At 42.7% G+C, this 20,464-nt stretch overlaps 2 protein-coding genes across 3 annotated transcripts in view; one reads left to right on the top strand and one right to left on the bottom strand.

Annotated features, from left to right (window-relative positions):
* LOC146521716 (pyruvate carboxylase, mitochondrial-like) overlaps positions 1–20,464 on the bottom strand; it is a 316,433-nt gene that overhangs the window by 80,682 nt on the left and 215,287 nt on the right. The gene's annotated exons all lie outside the window — the stretch shown is intronic.
* LOC146521721 (leucine-rich repeat and fibronectin type-III domain-containing protein 4) overlaps positions 9,591–20,464 on the top strand; it is a 36,836-nt gene continuing 25,962 nt past the window's right edge. The window contains exons 1-2 of the mRNA XM_085149221.1: positions 9,591–10,130; positions 11,074–11,874. The gene's annotated coding sequence lies outside the window, so the exon portion shown is untranslated. The remainder of the gene's footprint in view (positions 10,131–11,073; positions 11,875–20,464) is intronic.

Genomic DNA, 20,464 nt, shown 5'->3' with positions numbered 1-20,464 from the left:
CTCTGGGGGGGGGGGGACACTCCCACCTTCTTGCCATATTGCCAGAATAAATGGTCTGGAAGCTGTTAGGTTTACTTACAGCAGTAGCAACGTCTGCACCTGCATAAACTCCAGGACACGTTTACAAACAGTGTTTGTTGTTGTTTGCGCTGCAGCTGCAGGTTTGAACTGTGCAAAATGTCCTGTGATTGGGGGTTTTTTTGTTTTTGTTTTTGTTTCTAGAGTTAATATTTTGGGTATGGTCTCTTTTTATGAAAAATACAAGAGTAAAAGTGCTTTTCACATGTGCTTCAAAGCTAAGTTTGACTGGGAACCTCAAAGCTCAATATCCTGCATCCACAGGAATTCACTGCAGCCTATGTAATGTTTGATGCGTCATTATTTATTCCAGTCTATCTTGCAAATACATGTTTGTGCTGCAATGTCATGCACAAACACAAACTATCAGATCCTTAAGACCAAACCTATGTCAAAATTGTTTCATTATATTGGTCCATTGGAATGTGGTAACCCATCAAACGCCCCTAGTGGAAACCAAGAATATTACATGAAATTGCTTGCTTGGCACAAAATGGGCCAAGGATCTCATATGGTGAAAAACATTAAAAACTACAATTTTCATGTGTTGAGTTTAGAATGAAAGCAATTTTACCTAAATCGCATGATATAGTACTGCCAGTAACAAGGAATCAAAAAAGGTGGTTATAATGGGTTTCAATTGGCCAAAAATGGCCACAATCAGTAAAATGGGAACAATTTGGTGTATAGTGAATATTATTGACATTATTAAGGAGCTGATGTTGAAAAATAAAAAATTTTAATAAAATACACACCTTTGGAAAGTTTCATTCCATTTGCATTAACAGAACAAAAATGGTTGAAAACCGAAAAGTGAAGTGGCCAAAAATGGCCATATAGAAACCAGAGGGTTAAGTTACAATACTTACCAAAGTCCAGCTTTCTGACAAAAATAACACTTTTGGCTGCTCTTTTTCACAAAGGCCTGCCACAGTGGGTAGCTCCACATATATGATTTGGCAGATTTCTTTATTAATAGCATTTATTTTATTTCTATTTGTTTATACATACACCAGATGCACTCCCTGACACAAACCCACCTACATGGATCAACCCGGGGATCTTTTGCTCGTTAGGCGAATGTGTAAACCTACGGAGCCCCTCTGATGACAAGATCCAAAAAAAATAAATAAATTGTGGCCACAAAATACTACTTCATGCCCTCGGAATAGCATAACGTGCCTACGAAATACTTATTTGTGGCCACGAAATAGGTATAACGTGCACACGAAATGCTAATTTGTGGGCACGAAACACTTGACCAATAACAGTGATCCTTCCCAGGCCCTTGCAGTTGACTGACAATAAAATCTATCCCAGCGTCCGGGTCGTACTTACGTCTGAAAAGCAACTGGGCTCTCAATATCCTGTTTAAATGTTTCTCCGTAATAATGGTTCCTTGCAGTGCCAGGCTTTTCAAAATGCATTTGTAGCTCATTCCCAGCCTAAAATTGTCAGGGATCTGAGTCTGAGTGACCTAGAGTCCCTGAACAGTTGTGGACTTATTATATTATGTGTGTGTGTTCTGCACTGCTGCTGTTCCTGCGTTCCATGTTTGGGGAGCTACAAAGCAGTGTGGCTGAGAGCTCCTCGACGCTGGATCGTTGAGTGACTACCCGTCAGTGTTCCCAGCAAAAGCGAGTCTGTCACTTTGTAGTTGTGTGTTAACAGCTTCCTCTGTGGATTTTCCAGCAGGAGTGCGGGAACGGGAGAGCAGCGAGCACAACTTTCACGGGAGCGGAGACACGGCACGGGAGTTGGAAACGCACGGGGATTTATTATTGTGTATTGTTTACTTCACTGTAAATAAACGCACTGCATTAATCGCACAGAGTTCCGCATTTTGAGTCCTCCTTCCACACACCCACGGTCTGCCACGCAGACCATGACAAAAATAAAACTCAATCATACTGTCTCTGGCCATGGTTTAGCCTATAGGTTTAGCCTATTCTTATGCTTATGTCTCTACGCAGCTGTCCAGGAATTGTATCAATATGATGTGTGCACGTTATCTATTTCGTTGCCACAAATGCGGAATTCGTTGCCACATTATACCCAATTCGTGCCCACAAATTAGCATTTCGTGCGCACGTTATACCTATTTCGTGGGCACAAATAAGTATTTCGTGGGCACGTTATACCCATTTCGTGCCCACAAAGTAGTATTTTGTGGCCACAATTTATTTATTTTTTGGACCATGTCATCAGAGGGGCTCCGTATAAACCACCACACTGTGGAGATGACTTTTAGACACAAATACACAATTTCTTTGTGGGGAAAAGGCTGTGCTGCACACTAATAGAGGTACAGGGAGTACCACGGCTTGGGGCCTGGATGTCTCCCCACCATTGAGAGAACAATAGATTCCAAATCACAACAGCTACTACAGGAGAGTGTCGAGCAGCGGCTCAGCTGAACAGAATAGTTGATATATTAAAAAAAAAAATAAAGTTCATGTTTTGGAATGGCTAAGTAAGAGTTGTGACCCCAAACGAATTCAGATGCTGTGGCATGACCTCAAGCAGGCTGTTCAAGATGTCCCAGAAATACTGATGAACTTGTTTTGTAGGGAGAATCATCTAAAACTCTTCCAAGGTTCAGTGCAAACATCTACAGGAGACATCTTATGTTGTGGCTGATGCTGATGAAGTCTGCGAGTCATTTAATTGAAGAGATGACCTTATCCAGCCAGCGCTGGGTAATTACGGCGTGTGTTCAGTAAAGACATGAAAAGTCTACTGTTGTGTTCCTATTTTAGATGGCGTTTGCCTATAACTGTGACATAGGAGACAATCACGCAGCATTTAATGAGCCCAAGGGGTTCACAAATGTATCCCCAATACACTCAGACACACACACACACACGCCTACTTTTCTAACACAGAACTAATGCCAAGAAACTGCGGCTTATTTCAGGGGAAACAATCAACAAACAAAATCTCATTTGCATTATTTTCATTTGCACCTCCCAGCTTTGTATTTTGACATTTAACAGCCTTTTCTAACAGCTCGCTGCATTTCTGTACAGACCCATTTGTGTAGTTCCCCCGCACACACGAAGTTAATAGTTGCCTCTTAACCACCGTTTGTAATTTCCACTTGTAAACTGCAGCAGCACACTTCATTAAAGCAACACACTCTTGGAAATATTCAGCTTGAATGTGCGATTCTTTGCTCTCACCAATTCGTCCCTGAAGTCATTTCTGTCCTGTGCCCGTACGTCTGAGTGCATTTGTCAGGGTTGTACGCATGAAGCAATATAGACAAATGAGGACCAGCATGTTTTTCCTCCCTCACACTGCATTTACTGCGGCTCATTGCTGGTAAACTGTCCACCAGCAGCAACTTGGAAATCATTTGGAGACACTATTACTAATGCAGGTGAAATGAATAAAAGAAAAATGACATGCAAACGGCTCCAGAGCAAAATTAGAAGATGATGTTGTGCGACTGTGTGTTTGTGCAACTGTGTGTGTGTGTGTGTGTGTATGTATGGGTCTGTCCTTCTCTCTCATTATCCCCAGATTGAGACAAATAGAGGGGAATCTTGCCCTTCGTACTAAACCTCTACACCATTTACCCTCAAATCACAGCTGAGCAAGTGTGCCATGCAGGTTTCTGTGTGCGTGTTTCATTTAGCCTTGTGAGAAGTGTGTGTGCGTCTAACACCAATGCCGTGTTGGCCACAGAGTCTGTTTGTGTTGTGGTATCGCACGGTCATTTCAATCTGTAGGTGAAGGTGTGCATTCAGTCACGGATGTTCTCTGGATGTATGTGCAACACTTGTGTGTGTGAACAGAAGCATTTACCACACTGGTGATTATGTGCGACATGTTTATGCACAGTGGTGCTCAATGAGCGCACTCGTTTGTGGGTTTCAGTGCTGCGTATATTTAGTCACTGCGTCTCACAATTTTCAGTGTGAATCACAAGCAGAAAGCAGTAGCTGATTTACAAAAAATCCTGAACTTATTTAATAAGAGGATTAAGTACAAGTATGTGAAATCCACAATATATGTGGTGGCATATTTGTTGACCTGGAAGAAAAGATACAAGCATGTTGATTTGACTGGATTGGCAGTGGGTGCACTCATAAGGCAGTCAACGCAGGTATTTCAAGCTGGCCTAAGAAACACTGATTTTCTTGAGATATTACAATTTATTAACATGTTACCCGTTTACCTGATCTGTCCACTTGTGTCCGATAATTACAGATTGTAGTAAGGGATCTGTCACTGCTGCATACGAGTCAAGTCAAGCATGTTTCAGTACAGTGGAATAACCTGAAAGAGCAAAATGAACTTCCTAGTTGCTCTCGCTGTGCCTCATCTCAGCCACTGTGTGCGCCTCTGACAGGCTCTTACACGCTCCTTGCTGTCCAGGCAAAATGATGAGCCTTTCCTGCTGCTGTGTCCTGTAGAGGAACAGATCGCTTAGATCCAGCTTATTTTAAAGTGCTTAAGAATGCCGGCAGTATGACTCACAGTCTACAGAAGAATGCATTTAAGACTTAAGGCTGCATTGAGGAAAAGAACCTAAACTTGTGAAATGCCTAAAACCTTTGCACCATAGTGTGAAATACTACAAAAACTAAATCATCAAGGGTGAAAATGGTTTTCAGTTTTTCCCCATCTCATTCAAAAACACACCTATATACTTGCTGCCGGCAAGGACGTGTTCTGCAGCTGCTGTCAAGGTTCCATATTTGATTCAAGCTGCACAGTGCTGACCAAACTTCACCTTTTCTGTTTCATGGTAGCCCACATCTACTCAATTGTTTAAGAAGAGCCATTCAGCAAAATCTTTTTAAGTCTGTTCGAACACTGTGTGTTTGGATGCAAGATGAATTCGCAGATGGGGACCTGAGCAACCTTTACAAGGGAGAAATCATTGTGGTCAGATGGCAGTCGCATCTCTGAAAAGCAAAGACTGTGGGCTGCTCTGAGTCAGCAGTGGCAGCTACTTGCTCATCTCTATAAAGAGATGGTAGCAAGCACGAATACGCACAACCTCTAGGTAGGGACACTGTTCTGCTTTTTTTTTTATTGCACTGTGAGAAGTACTGACCAAATCTTTGAACACAAGAAAAGAGCAGAAAGTAAAAACAAGAAAGTCTTATTTAGCTTCATGATGCTCGCATCTACATTAGATTTTGTTCGTCTTTTTCACAGCTCATTGCTTTCTGTCAATTTTGGAGAGGTGTGGATGCTCAAATACAAACTCCATTTCTAAATCAAACTTTGCTTTAATTTCCCGTCAGAAACAAATATGCAACTGATGGCACACACCACTAGTGAGTTGACCACTGAACCAAAAGAAAGACATCGATGGATGTGTTCAGCTCCGGGTCAGTAGGCCGACTCCCCTGCAACCGTTTTCACTTTGAGGGCTAATTTGGCCTGACCAAACCAGAACAGGTCTGGCCTCTTTCTGATTAAGTGCAGCGCTACTCAGAGTGAACTACACATCCTGCCAATCTTTCTGCTTAGTTCTCAGTCCGAGGGAAAAAAAGACTTTCCCCTTGTGTGCTTTACTTTAACCAGATTGAGGTGTAGTAGCAGATGATCTGCTTAGGATGCACCTTTGCCCTACTTTATGTGAAAAAGCATTGTATTTTATTCATAAGTGCATTGAAGTGGGATGTATATAAACCAACTTCTGTGTCAGTAATGAGAGTTTCTCCTGACTCACTTGATCCGTTAGCCAGCATTAGGTCATGTCATTTATTTCGTTCAGCAAGGTCGCTCGCTCCGGGAAGAGAACTGGGTGCTACAACACTAGAGGTTTGATTAATTGTGAATCAACGGGCCATCAACTGGCCGCTCTAAATGACTGGATGAAATAATATATCAAATATCCCCTTGCTGGACCTTCCTGTGAGGGAGGTTTGGCTTACAAAGTTAAAAATATGTTGGCCCACAGCAGCAGGAAGAAAAAAAAAAGTCAAGAGGGAGAGATCAAGGATATAGGAAAGAAAAAAATGAATGATGGGGAGTCAAATGCTTGAAATGGAAATGAAGAAAGGAGATAAACAGGAAGGGGGCCATAAATTGTGAAAGATGAACAAAAAATTGAGTCTTTGGGTTGAAATTTAGATACATGAAAAACCAATTCACCCATAACAGAACCACATCTCCATCCCTCGTCTCTTTCCTACCATCTCTCTCTGAAGTTTCATCTCCAGTGTGTGATTTTGTTGCAAAATAAAACTGCGCTTATGTGAAATTTGGGAGTGACTTAATTCAACATCCAATAGCTCTGATGTTTTAGGTCCTGCCTTAGTAATGGGACGCACACAGACACACATACACGCGCCTGAAGATGGTTTCCATTTCACGGCCGTTCCCAGCAGCTATCAGCGCGGCAGGGAAATCAAGCCCTCGACCACCGTTTGAAGTAGTATCAGCTGCACTCGCTCCTATCGCCTTCCTATCACTCCATCCAGCCCTCTCTTCCATCTCTCAGTAACCCCTCTCTTCCTCACTTATCTCCCTTATGCCCTCAGAGATCTTTGGCCCCTTCCCTACGTCCCCGTCTTCTCTCTTAATCATCATCGTCTGCTCCCGCTCTCATCCTGGTCCGACTGATGCTCGAGGCGGTGAAAACTTCGCTTCCCCTTGTCACACCAGCCGTCTTTTTTTCCTCCCCCTCCTCCATCTCTCCTTCCTTCTGTCCACCCAACCCTCCATCAGATTTTGTGTAAAAATACCCCTACAACTACGAAATATTATATCCGAAATATGTTTTATCAGTACTTCTCTATATATATGACTGCACCACAATCTTTCAGGCCTGTTTTTTAACAGAAGGTGATCGTATGCTTCAATCTACAGCAAACCAAAGAGACGCAGCATGCGGAACCTTAGCTTCTCTCCCAAGGTCTCTTATTTTGTCACACAACTACTTATGTCACTTTTATGTATACAATTAAGTGCTAATTATGCTTCCATTTGCATGGAGACCATCTGAAAATGTGCATTATTGTCCCCATTTGTGCAATACACTCCTTGTATTTCCTTTCTCAGCAAGAAACACTTTGCAAACACACCTGCATGTAGTTAGTTTAACCCCTAGGCTCATTTTTTTCTTAATTTTGCAAAGTAAAAAAATATATATATTAAAAAAAAATCCCAGAACTCAGTAAGAGCTTCATACCTGGAAGGCCAAAATGAACAACTGTGCACACTGTGGAAAAGAGAAACCTGGGAGAACTACTTATTCTTCCCAGCATGCTGAAGTGAGATATAGAGAAAAAGGTTTTCTATGCTTGCATGTAGAAATGTAAATGTGAGAGTAGATAACATGCATTAGTTATAGCAATATCTCGATATCTCTCTCTATATCGATATATAGATATCTCGATATCCATCTCTATATATAGATATATATCGAGATATCTATAGATAAATAGAGCTCTATCTATAGATATCTATGACAGATATTCAATTCAATTTTATTTATATAGCGCCAAATCACAACAAATGTCGCCTCAAGGCGCTTCATAGATACAGAGAAAAGCCCAACAATCATATGACCCCCTATGAGCAAGCACTTTGGCGACAGTGGGAAGGAAAAACTCCCTTTTAACAGGAAGAAACCTCCGGCAGAACCAGGCTCAGGGAGGGGCGGGGCCATCTGCTGCGACCGGTTGGGGTGAGAGAAGGAAGACAGGATAAAGACATGCTGTGGAAGAGAGACAGAGATTAATAACAGATATGATTCAACACAGAGAGGTCTGTTAATACATAGTGAGTGAGAAAGGTGACTGGAAAGGAAAAACTCAATGCATCATGGGAATCCTCCGGCAGCCTACATCTATTGCAGCATAACTAAGGGAGGATTCAGGGTCACCTGGTCCAGCCCTAACTATATGCTTTAGCAAAAAGGAAAGTTTTAAGCCTAATCTTAAAAGTAGAGATAGTGTCTGTCTCCCGAATCCAAACTGGAAGCTGGTTCCACAGATATATCACGCGCGCGCGAGAGATATATCTATACGTCTCCGTCTGTCTGTGTACATTCACTCGCTGTTTCAAATTCTCTTTAATGGAAATATCTAAAGGTATGTGAAATATCTAATCCCACGATAGCAGCTGAATGCATTTAGAAAATGTGAACATGAAGACCTGATAAAGTTCAACCCGAGCGTCAGAATAAGGAAGAAATGTGATTTAAGTGGCTATCAGTGTGCTATAGTGCTAGTGCCAGACAGGTTGGTCTGAGGATTTCAGAAACTGCTGAATTACTGGGATTTTCCCCACACAACCATCTCTAGGATTTACAGAGGATGGTCGGAAAAAGAGAAAATATCCAGTGAGCAGCAGTTCTCTGGGCAAACATGCCTTGTTGATTCCAGAGGTCAGAGAATGGCCAGACTATCTTAGCTGATGAGAAGGCAACAGTAACTTAAGTATCAGCTCATTATAACCAAGGCTGTAAACAAGCATAACAAATGCAGAAGAGCGTCTCTGAACACAACATGTGGAAGGTTGAAGCAGATTGGCTAAAGCAGCAGCAAAACAACGACAATGGGCGACACTCTTAAGGTGAGAACAGGAAATTGAGGCCATTATTTACATGGACTCACCAAAATTGGACAACAAAAGAGTGGAAAAATGTTCATGAGCCTCAATCAGCTGTGATATTTGGATGGTCGCGTCACACTTGGACATAAACAGAAAGAAAAGCATGGATCCATCCTGCTTTGTATCAGCGGTTCAGGCTGCTGCTGTAACTGAGCATTGTTTAAACACGACAGCCCACCTGAGTATCTTTGCTGATCATGTCCATCCCTTATGATCAGTGCACATATCTTATGACGCCGCTCCCAGTAGGAAAAGACACTGGAGCTGGGGATTCCCAACATGGATGTGCAGCTGACAAATCTGCAGCTACTGTGTGATGTCATCATGTCAATATAGACGTAAGATCTCTGAGGGACGTTTCCAGCACTTTTTAAAAAAAGCTGTGAAGAATTTGGCAGCTATAAAGGAAAAATGGTGCCAGTAAACTCCAACTCTGTGAAATGTAATGAAACAGAAGACTAATATTAAAGTATCTCAATTTTAATCATATTAGTACTAAACAGCCTCATTAGTGCTCTATGACGTTTGGCTTTATAACAAAGACGGGGTCCAGTACAGACACCTAACTGGTGGGAGGGGGTAATGCGTGCCATGCTGTGCATTCCCTATATATAGAACAACAAATCCCACCAATGGACTAAAAACAACACGGTGCCACATCTACATCTGAGCACACAATTTTCTGAAAGTGCATCTTTTTACTTATTTTAAATTAACTACATTGAGCCAGTGTAGGTCGTTGTCATCACTCTTCTTCCTCATTGTTAGTCTCCCACATTCTCCATCCCCAACTCCTCATCTTGGCTCTTCCTCCTCCTTTAGCACATCTTCCGTCTCTTTTCCTCCTTACTCTCCCCCCACCCCTCTACACCTCAGCCCTGTATTTGTCCTGCTCCTCATCTACATGCCTCTCTCTTGTGCACACACTCTCAGTCTGATGCTTGACGCTGCCGGAGACCGATCACAGCGCTTTCCTTTGCTGCTCAATGAGAATCGCACACTTCTTCCCCAGATAAGGACAAAAGAAAAGAAGATGAGATGCAGACAAATGGGGAAAAAACAAAATCAAGAGTCAAGTGACTCTGTGGAAGCAGGACAAGTAAAAGAAAGATCCCTTCCTGAGGAGAGAGGAGATTTCTAAAAATACAAGCCAGCTTACTCTCTGCATTCTGTCATTTTCTCTCTCCCTTCTTTGTCCCCTCCTTCATTCAGTACCTGTTCTGTGGGATTAACATGACTTAAAATTCAATCAGCCTACAGCCCTGACGGAAGAGCGACAGAGGAGGCAGACAGAGCGCTGCAGCTGTCGACCGAGTGAGGGGACGACCAACGGGAGAGAGAGAGGCAGACGAAGAGACAGAGAGAAAGAGATGGGTGTTTTTCCACGGAGCTGAGAGAGCGAAAGCCGCGGGGACGGAGAAATGTGACGGCTTCAGGAGTCATGGTGGTGGAATGATCCGGAAAACGAGGTTAGTAAATACATCTTTTTATCTCACAGAGGGCAAAACAGGGGTGAAAGATGCTAGATGAAGATGAAAGAACAATGAGACGACTCAAAAACAGAAAAATAGCTCTACTGTGCTTTTGAAGTAGCAAAGTGCACACAGGAGGAGAAGAGAAACTGGAACGAAAAGAAATGAACTGCAGATAATAAAAATTAAATGTAAAAAAAAAAAATCCAGTGGGCTTGTAACATACATGTAGCTGCGGCACTAACATATAGAGCCACACTGAAAGGAACACACTCGCCGAGAGACACTGACAGAGTGCAAAGATTTAAAGCACGATAATGAGATTGCTTTCTTAAAAGGTGCCGGTTTGATTGACAGGCCAGAGAGTGGAGGCGGGTGGACTTTTGAACCGTCTGACATTCGTGCCACTGATCAATAGACCAGTTGTTTTATTAGGCTCAGTGTGTGTGTGCGTGAGATTCAAAGAGAGCAAGTAAACGGAGATGCAGAGGCTGTGCGTGCTTGCAGAGAGTATCACTGCATGGCTACTTGGATGCGGGCGCCAGCATGTGTAAATGTGTCGCACGACTGTGTGTCTGTGTGCGTGCCGAGCGCATTTGCGAGCGCAAGAATCATCCATTGCAGCCTACTGAGAAGTGCTAAGAGGGTCTCGGAGCTATCGATTCCCTCTGACTGACAGGTGAGAGATAGAGAGGGAGTGTGGGAAACAGAGGGAGAAAGAAATGAGGGGTGGCAAGTTGAGGAGGGGGCTGTAAGAGAGGCGTGAGTGACAGAAGTTGTGGAAACAGGGAGGTGTGGAGGCATCAGAGGGAAAAGGGAGGTCAGCAGGGTGGAGCAGCGAAAGGCTGATTAATAATTTATGATGCACACAAAAGGAGTTTTCAAAATGGAGCGCATGCACAGTACACACTGCATTTACACTGTGTCTCTCTCTTTTTAGGTTTTCCAGCCATCTCCCAGGTTACTCCCAAACCACCTTTTCTGCACTTGCCTCCAAGGTCATCAACAAACGGCTAATTCAGCGTGGGAGAACAAATGCAGCAGCGAGTGTAGAAGAGCCCCGAGACACACCGGAGACCGCTCCTGGAAGTGAGGGACGAGAGGAAGGCGTGAAAAGAAACAAAACTGAGCGGTACAAGAACGAAGAAAGGACCAGACGAATGAATAAAAGAAAAGGGGAGCTGAGAGTGGAGGCAAAAAAAAGGAGCAAAGGGAGGGTGATGGAGGAGAGAGGAGGTGAGAAGGGGAGGTGAAGACTACTGCTTGGATTCTTACTCGACTGAACTGCTTGAAACAGAAAAGTTGAACACAGCCATGAGGAAATCGTATCAAGATGCCATAAATAGGATTTTAAGCAAAGTGGATTCCTGGATTTTTTCCAAACCCGAGTCTTTTTCGGAATACCGCGCCAGGATTGAGCGAGTAATTCAGGATTTCCCAGGTTTTCTTCATCTATAGAAGCCTAAGAGGATATCGCGGGATTGGAATTTCTCTCTGGTTGTCTGACACTGACCTATATCCATCTCCTTTTGATGTGTGTGGGGATGTGTGAGTGTGGAGCGCAGTAGGACAGGTTTCAGTGCAAGCACACAATAACCTCCCACCCCCCCTGTGCTGGCTCAGAATAAGTAGAAACACCTGGGGCGAGATCTGTGCAACATACACACACACAAACACACACCCTCAAACCAGGATAACATGTGGAGCTGATTTGGATTATAGAGCCGCACAGACGGAAAAGGTAATGTCCATGCAATTCCAAACACACACACACACGCACACACACACACGCACACACACCAGAAAAGGCAAATCTATATCTGCATGGCTAGCTCTCTTGTGCTGAATCATTGAGTAAATCAATGCAGTGCACACCAGCACTCACTGAACTGGGAACTCAGAGCTCTGTGCCCCTCTCCCTCTCTCTCCCACACACACACACACACACACACACACACACACACACACACAAAACAAACAAAAGTGCATTCAGAAGTTAGAAGCAGTGTCAAATCTACCACTTGGCACCAATTTTAACCTTTTCTTATCATCCTTGTATTCTTCTCACATCCTTTTTCACTCTACCCTCTCACTGAGAATCTGTGTGTGTCTGAGTGTCAGCCAGCTGTCTTGCATCACATTACCTACTAGGTGTGTCTCAGCTTGGCTTTCATCACCTTGCCTTTATGTAATCTCACCTGGCGTGCTGTGTGTGTCTGTGGGGATGACTGTGTGTCTGTGGTGTCAGCAGCAGCAGCCTAAGCAGCACAGATCCGTACTAACCTCCCTTCGTTCGGGGCTTTTTACGTAAGCTTTGCCTGCGTGCGCATACAAACGCGCAGATTTGGCACACTGACATGGGAGATCAGACAGACTGGACAGAGAAGGATAAGAGGGCGATGAGAAAGAAACGGAGAAGGGAGAGAGGGTAAATAGTGATGTGCAGAGATGGAAAAAGGAAAGGGAGGGGTGGAACATGATAGTGGTGGTGGGTATTGAAGGCTAAGAGAGGTCAGATGGAAGGATGGCAGAGGGTGAGTTATAATCAGTGACAGACTGTCATGTGACAAGGAAAAGACAATGAGTGGAAGAAGTAGGAAAGGATACACAGTGACGTGATGAAGGTCTTATGGTAACAGTGAAAAAGCAAAGAAATGGAAGGATCAAGATGAGCACAGTGTTGTATAATCGAGATTTCAGAAGCAAGAAACTACATTAAAATGAAGGCAGTGGGGGAAAAAAGACCTGAGATGAGTGACTAGATAATAAAGTTAGAAAGAGACACATCCAGGCTAGAATAATACATGAATTAGGATTGACTGGGTGGGAATTAAAAATAGAAAAACAGATGAGAAGAAATAATTAACAGTGACAGATGGTCATCATTATGTTGCTTTCTACTGTTACCATTGGCTACAATTAGTCTTGCATGGCAACTCTGTTAAAGATCACTAACACCAGTAATGAGCTATTTGGAGATATAACTACGAGGGGAATACAACGTACCATAGGGCTTTTCCATGTAAAAAGACGAGCCAATTATCGAGCCCGGCTTATAGGAAAAGTGAAAATTCTACCTTAGAGGAACATTAATTATCCCGGAAACAAACGAGATTCAGCTTAAAACAATACGGCACGTGTGAACAATAAGCTGTCTGAATAACCAAGACAGGGCTCATTATTTGCTCCATTGATAGTTTACAGTTTTGACTCCCGCTTTGAACGGGGGCACAGCTAATGCAGAAGAAATGACGACTAACTCCTTTTGAAGTGCAACAAAGAGGCTGTTTGCTTTCTATTAAGCAAATCATCAATCTATAATTGGCTCTGCTCTCCTGCTACTGAGTTTCATAAGAATACAGAGCAGGTAAGTGTCATTTGACTCAAACAGTGAAATAAAAGCAGAATAAAAGAACAATTTCTCAATTATGTTGTTAATGCTCCACGTGGCGTCTTGTTATTGAGGGTGTCTGCCTGTCATTCCCAGGCAACAGTAAGGCAGGTGAACAGATGGGGCACTTGCTGTTCAAAATACAAGACTTGCCAAGACAAACAAACTAAATGTGTGTATATATTATATTATATATATTTATTAACTGATGGGTTACCGGGCAGTGTTGGTTGTGTGATCTAGCTCAAACAACATGCAAATCCAGACATTTTTGCAGAATGAACTGCATCTGGCCTGTGAATTAAGACTAGGCTGGGTAATTATAATTATACTAGCATACTACAAGTCTGATATGCTAATAATTACATTAGACTTTCTCTCGTGCATTTTTTAATCTTTAGAAATGGTAAAAATACCCCAGAAAAGCCAGCTAAACGTAGATTAGAGCCCATTATTAAATACTTATGCACACCACTTCAATATAGCAAAAAGTCAAACTTAGTTATGGTGACAGGACAGTAGCTGGTTGCGGGGCCTCACTGATTAATGAATAAAGAGCCAAAAGGAAGATGAGGGACTGAAATAAGTGGAAAAGTCATGAACATTAATGATAATTACACGAAACAAAAAAAAGACAGGCACGATTAAACATTAAAGATCATAACCTATGATGGATGTAGGAAGTCACGCACCTGCATGATTTAACTAACTTTCCATCAAGGAGAGAAGTGGAAAGTTTGAAACGTGGTTACTGTCAGGAGGATGGCACTTGATGGATGAATGGACGAAAGAGGGGATGACAAACGGTGAAGGGAGAGACGTGAAAAGCTGAGCTGTTAAGGAATAGTGGGAGGATCAAAGGATGAGGCATCAGGCCGCTGTCGGGATCAGGGATCAGAGCGGCAGATGATGGACAGAGAGGTACAGAACGATAGTGCGATGAAGAGGCGTAATTACAACACTGTTTAAGATAGGGAGGAACACTCGGAGGATGTAGAGAGACTGAGTAATGAAGAATGAAAAGGCGAGCGATGACACTTGAGAGGTGGATGATAAGAGAGCGTGGGGATAAGGGAATAGAGGAATAACAATGTCTGAGAAGAAAAACTGCACTAATAAAACAGAGACACAAGGAGGAGGGGGTGTGTGAACGAATGGAGTCAATCCGATGGGACTGAATGATAAAAGATTGCGTAATTAGACAGTTGGTAGTCAAACGTAGATTTGTAGGATGTAATGGTAGCAACGAAAGGATGACAGAAAAAAGGATGAAAGTCAAAAGATGTCAAATGACGGAAGGAAGTGTGAAGATAAAAGTAGAGAATGATTGAAGGAGCAAAAGGAAGAGTTACCAAGAGGTTACCCGTAACGACGTGGAGGGAGCGAGCAAACGTGCTGTACAGAAAGTAAGGAAAGACACGGGGATGAAAGTATGAGTAATTAAACTGTTGACAGTCTGTTTAGGCGCAGCAGGCGCCTGATGAGCAGAACAAACCGTAACCACGGCAACCACTGGAGACAGATGGAGGGGTGGGTTTTGGGGACGGAGATATCCAGGAGATGGGAGAAATGGGGGAAAGTCGAGTGTGAACGTGAGGAAACTTGGGGGAGGGGTTGGAGATGTGGTGGAAATTAAGACTTCACGCAGCAATCGTATTTGAAGAGAAGTAGAAACTATAGCTAGAGATGAACACTGTTATTTGTGCTCTCTTCATCCAGTTCTGTTTTATTCTGCCACAGAACGATCTCTTTTACCCTTCTCGAGATTAGAGAACATGATGAGCACACCTCCATTATCAAAAAGCAGCTATGCTGAACTTGATGTCCTTTGTAGCAGCAAAACACACACTGCAAATATAAGATGGTCAGGTCAGTGTGCTCCAACAAGCTCCATCAGGCGTGACCCATTTAGTCCTGACCAAAACGGTGAGCAACAAAGAGAAGGGTCAGCTCAAAAATCACACAAAGGACACACACAAAGGACACACACACAGGAGACACACAAAGGAGACACACAAAGAAGAAACAAGAATTAGAAAAAAATAATAAAATTAATGGTTCCTGCAGCGTTTTATAAACACCTAGAACTCAGATGCAATGAGTCCCAGCAGAATTTCGCAAATTAAGATTAGGAATTAACCCGCGTATCTGTGAAAGATTATTCCACTCTAGCTAATACTGATCCAAATCTATGAAACTAAATGAGAAAATTAGGTTTATGTAATGTGATTCAGCTATGCAGACTGAGAATTGCTAACAAAATTTCACAGAGTACTTTTAAACTTATCGGGCTAACTTGCTAATCCTGCTTTGTGAAAACCCCCTCTAGAGATGGAGGAAGAGAACAGATGGATTTACAGGAACAGCACAAAACTTTGATGTGTTCAATCCCATCAAAACTTTTCTCCAACGAGCCTAAAATGCAAGATGTTATGACCCCATTTAAACCTTTTACCGCATGTTCAGTCTGTAAAAAGGCAGAAAAAGAATAGGAAATATGGGGTCATACTTCCAAAGCCTAAGCGGTTTGGCATTCTTGCTGGATAAATGACTGTTGATTGTCCCAGCACTATACCATACCAAGACAAATCAAAGGTGCCCTTTAATCCGTCAGGTCCCCTGACTGATATTCTGGGTGCATTTACTCTTCGATGATTGATTTTAGGTGTTTCAAGAGTTTAAAACCAAGAACTGAAAAAGAAAGTCTGGGCTTTTAAAGCACCGTCAGCCTCTTTTAAACTGCTGAGATGTACATTCTTCACATCGAGTTTAAATCCAAGCCCGACAAAGGAAAACATCAAGACCATCAGTTTGCAAGTATGTCCCACAATTCTGCTAAACATGCTGGGAACAGCTTCCTGCCAAACCAGCACTACGTCTTCAGTTCACATGTGTTTGTCTGCATTACAAATATCACCAACAGATGCAGTGGGTTGTAGATGTTCAAGTGAATCATGGTGCAGAATGCAGCGTGTGGGTGATGACTGTCAGAAGAAACCGGCTTGTACTTAGCTGGAAACACTTAAGTCTCACAGCAAAGCACGCAGCATTTCTGCATGTATCAGCACTGCTAAGCATTAGAATATGAGATGCAGTAATCAACAAACTCAAGGGAAACCAGTTTCCCCTGCAGGCTCATTGCAGTGCAGCCTTGTTTTGTCTGCATTAGTATCACACACTGGGAGAAAAAAAGCTCTTTGTGGTGAGTTACATTGCAAGTTGTGATTCATAACAGCTAAAAGTGGCTTCAGATCAAACACGCCTGACGCTAACAAGACTCGAGCAAGGAATCGCTTATATGCTACATTTATGCCTCCTGATTCTACTTGTGCTACCCATCTCTTATCACTGGCCTTTTGTCTTTCCACATTTAAGTTCCCTTGGTTCAGAGAGGGCCATGAGAAAAATGGGTGACCACTAGAGCAATATAGAAAATCGAATGAGATAAAATAGAAAAAGGGTAGAAAAAGGAACAAACACATTAGTGAAGACAGTTTATTTTTTATAGAAGTGTGTGCCTGTGTGGAAGTGTGTGTGCGCCCGTCTGTGCAGCATTAATCAATACATCCATCACTGATGCAGAGGCCTGGCTGGCATGTCACTGACCTACTGTGCTGGATGCAGAATGCTGATTGGGTAACTGTTCTCTTACTCAGGATTTCCCCTCACTGAGCTGAAAACCCTGCTGAATCACCAAACTGCCACATGCACATGCATACACACACGCGCACGCTTTTCCGCCAAGCTGCATCCCGTGGCGTCAGCCAATCAGAGTCCATATAATTGGCGCTGCAGGGTTTCTGACTGGTGGGGATGTTGACAGATCAGCAGTGGTGTGTTGGCACATCATTTGTAGACTTGTATTTGTACTGAATTTGTGGTTGATTAGCCTCATCGACGTAAACACGCACAGGTGCACACGCACAAAAGCATCCGTTGATAATATGATGCTGAAAGGCTGACATTAGGTTGGAGTTTGGATGGAAAGGCAATCAGATAATGAGCAGTCATCTGCTTATAGAGAAATAGGCGCCAAAACAAGTCAATAAGGGACAATGAAGCTGAGCTTGAAAGTTAGAGAGACGAAGATGAAGAAAGAGCATCAGAAGGAGTAAAAAAATAAATAAAAACAGGACAGGAAAATGCAAGCACATTATGTTTAAAGTGAGTGGCAGGTCAGCTATTTTACACCACTTACATTACTGTGTGTCTGCAGGCAAATTTGTGGATGTAAGCATAACCATATATAAGTGGGTGCAAGTTTAGAAGTTCAAGAATGTGACTGTGTGAAGAAAAATAAACTAGGATTAGAAACTGAAGCAAGAGTTTCTCCTGGGTGACCCCTCTGTGTCTGCAAACTCAAATACACACAATCAACCTTCACTAAAATCTTACAAATCAAGAAAGAGAATGCCTACTGATACCAGACTTAAGGATAATAGGTGTCACACCACAGGTGAAGTCACTAATATTCAACAGCACATCACAATTAGAATTTTTTTTAGAAGCAGATAGCCAGATGAGCACCATAAATGTGAAGAATCTTTAACTTGCTTTCATCTACAATAAGATGTTGAATGAGGAACATGCACGATGGCCGGTAACAACACGTCCCCCCCGTGAACAGTATGTTGTTTTTCAGACCTTAAAACACCTTTCTGAACTTTAAAAGTGGCGCAACTTGGTCACTGCAGAACGAAGCAAAGATTTCACAGCCTCCTGCTTTAATTTTCAAGTTTCACACGTGTTGAGCTCGAGGCTCTTGACATCACGTAGCCATTTAATCCATCCTTTCCCCTAACGACCCCACTGATGTCATGTGACATCAGCAGTCTGCACTCGTTTTAACCTCGGCACGCTCGCACAAAGTGCTTTGCTGTGCGTTTCTCTTTCGCCCACCTCCATGCATCTTGAAGTTCAGTGCCTTGCCCAAGGTCACATTTGTCAAAGCGTATGTGGCCATGTCTCAAACAACCAACTGTGCAATTAGTGGCCAACCCACTCTGCTACAAGAACCGTGTCCGCCCCGCAGTCCGTGTGATTCAATCACGGCAAAGTCTTAAAGAATGGCTCCTGGATGCCAACTGATGCAAACACAATTTCCTTCACAATCAGCGCAATATGGAATAGCATCAATGAGCATGTGGAAACACGGAGACCGTCAGCTATTAATTACATGATTTTATTGGCTTACTTATTGTCATTGTGGAATTTAATTAGATCCTACTATGCTATTGCCATCTGGAGTAAGAAGTCATCAAAAGAGAAAAGCATTGAGCTGCTTCCCCCTATCAGCAGTATGACAGCTATCCTCCACAATGAAAAATTATTACTCTCCAAGTAGAAAAGACACTCTGGCACAGCAATGTAACCAAGTTACTTTCAGTGCTTTATGCCCCTTATTTGCTCAGCTGTCCCCATGATCCAGCTGCTGAATCCATCTGTAAGATGTATAGAAAGAAAGACTGCTAGCATTTACAAAAGGATGTTCAAAACATAATGTTGAAGTCCTGCTTTGCATTCTGAGTGACGATTAAGAAAAGCTTCCTGGTGAAAAATGCACACACAACACAAGCTGTGCTGGTATACTTCTATAATGGCCACAAATACCAGTAGGAAGAAAGTTCAGGCGGTGTATACAAGAGTTACATAACAAATCGTAACGGCACCACTCCCCGTCCCTCTGTGCCAATGAAGTGCCAAAGAAAATCACTGTCACCTCTGTTGTTTGCCAATTCAATTTACCTCCCAGAAAATATAATCCCCAAGCTGTGCAGTTGTGTGGGCTTTCCAAGGGGAGGAAACTAAATTACAAACCCTCAGCAAATAATGGGTTATTGGCTGCCACAGTTATAACAACCTTAATAGTAATGACACTGTTAGAGAACTGGAAAGAAAGCCTCCAAAGCTATATGTTCATTTGATTGATGGAAGAGGAACAAAATAGCCAGATGGAGGTGCACATGTGAGCCGTGACACCAAGTAGAGGCCTACTCGTTGCTGTGGTTCACCACGTCAGGTTTTCCTGCTCAGCCTCTCCGTGGTTCACCAATTCACAGCCAGCGCTAAATCAGAACAGCAGGGTTAACACCTGGTTTTTGGATGTCTGGCACATCCTGCAGCCGAGCGCTTCTACATATTGCACGAAGTCTGGCGACTATGACAGCCACACTTCGAAAAGAATCACAGGTAACTGAGGTGGTTCAACTTTTATGACTTTTTAAACAGTTTTTAACAAGCCACTCCAAGTTCATTAAAGACTGGGTTGCTTATCTATGCAAAGCTGATGCGAAGTGGCAGCTTTTATAAAGCCAAACTTCAAAGACTCCATCAATATTGCCATTTTTTTCCCTACTCCAAACACAGTGAGCGGAGAACAAGCAGAGTGGGTTGCTTTCTCTTAAGTGTTGCCATGTTTAAAGATTAGATAGTTTCAAGAGCTCCTGGCTTTTCATAAGGTACAGGAGCCAAAAGCACCCTACAACGCTAGAATCTCTCAGATCAAACACTCGTGTCTTCAAATTTTGTACAAATAAGAGTAAAAGCTCTTCAGACTGCTTAAGAAAATCACCAAAACCACCAGAGCTTTTATGATCTTCATGCAAGAACTGTGAAATGTGCCTCAGTGAGACAAAAACAAGGATAATATATGAGCCACTTAGTACATAAACTGATACATAGGTGGGAAATTTCACAGGAATGAAAAAACAAATAATTAAACCAAAAACCCAAATGAAAACACGTTAAATATCTGGCTATGAGACGTTCCAGGAATAGAAACAATTATTAAAATCTTCCAAACAGGAAGGATTCCAACAGGAATTAGTGAGAGTGGGTATTGCATACAGATGAATATACGAGTACGTACACACACACTCATTTCTTTCTCTTTCAAATACAACATAGAGGCTTGGGAGGAATTAGTTGAGTGGAGTATTTC

Source organism: Neolamprologus multifasciatus, chromosome 3 (assembly GCF_963576455.1).
Source record: "Neolamprologus multifasciatus chromosome 3, fNeoMul1.2, whole genome shotgun sequence".
Taxonomy (NCBI): domain Eukaryota; kingdom Metazoa; phylum Chordata; class Actinopteri; order Cichliformes; family Cichlidae; genus Neolamprologus; species Neolamprologus multifasciatus.
The sequence above is the reverse complement of the archived record's forward strand: the minus strand, read 5'-3'. Positions and strand labels throughout refer to the sequence as shown.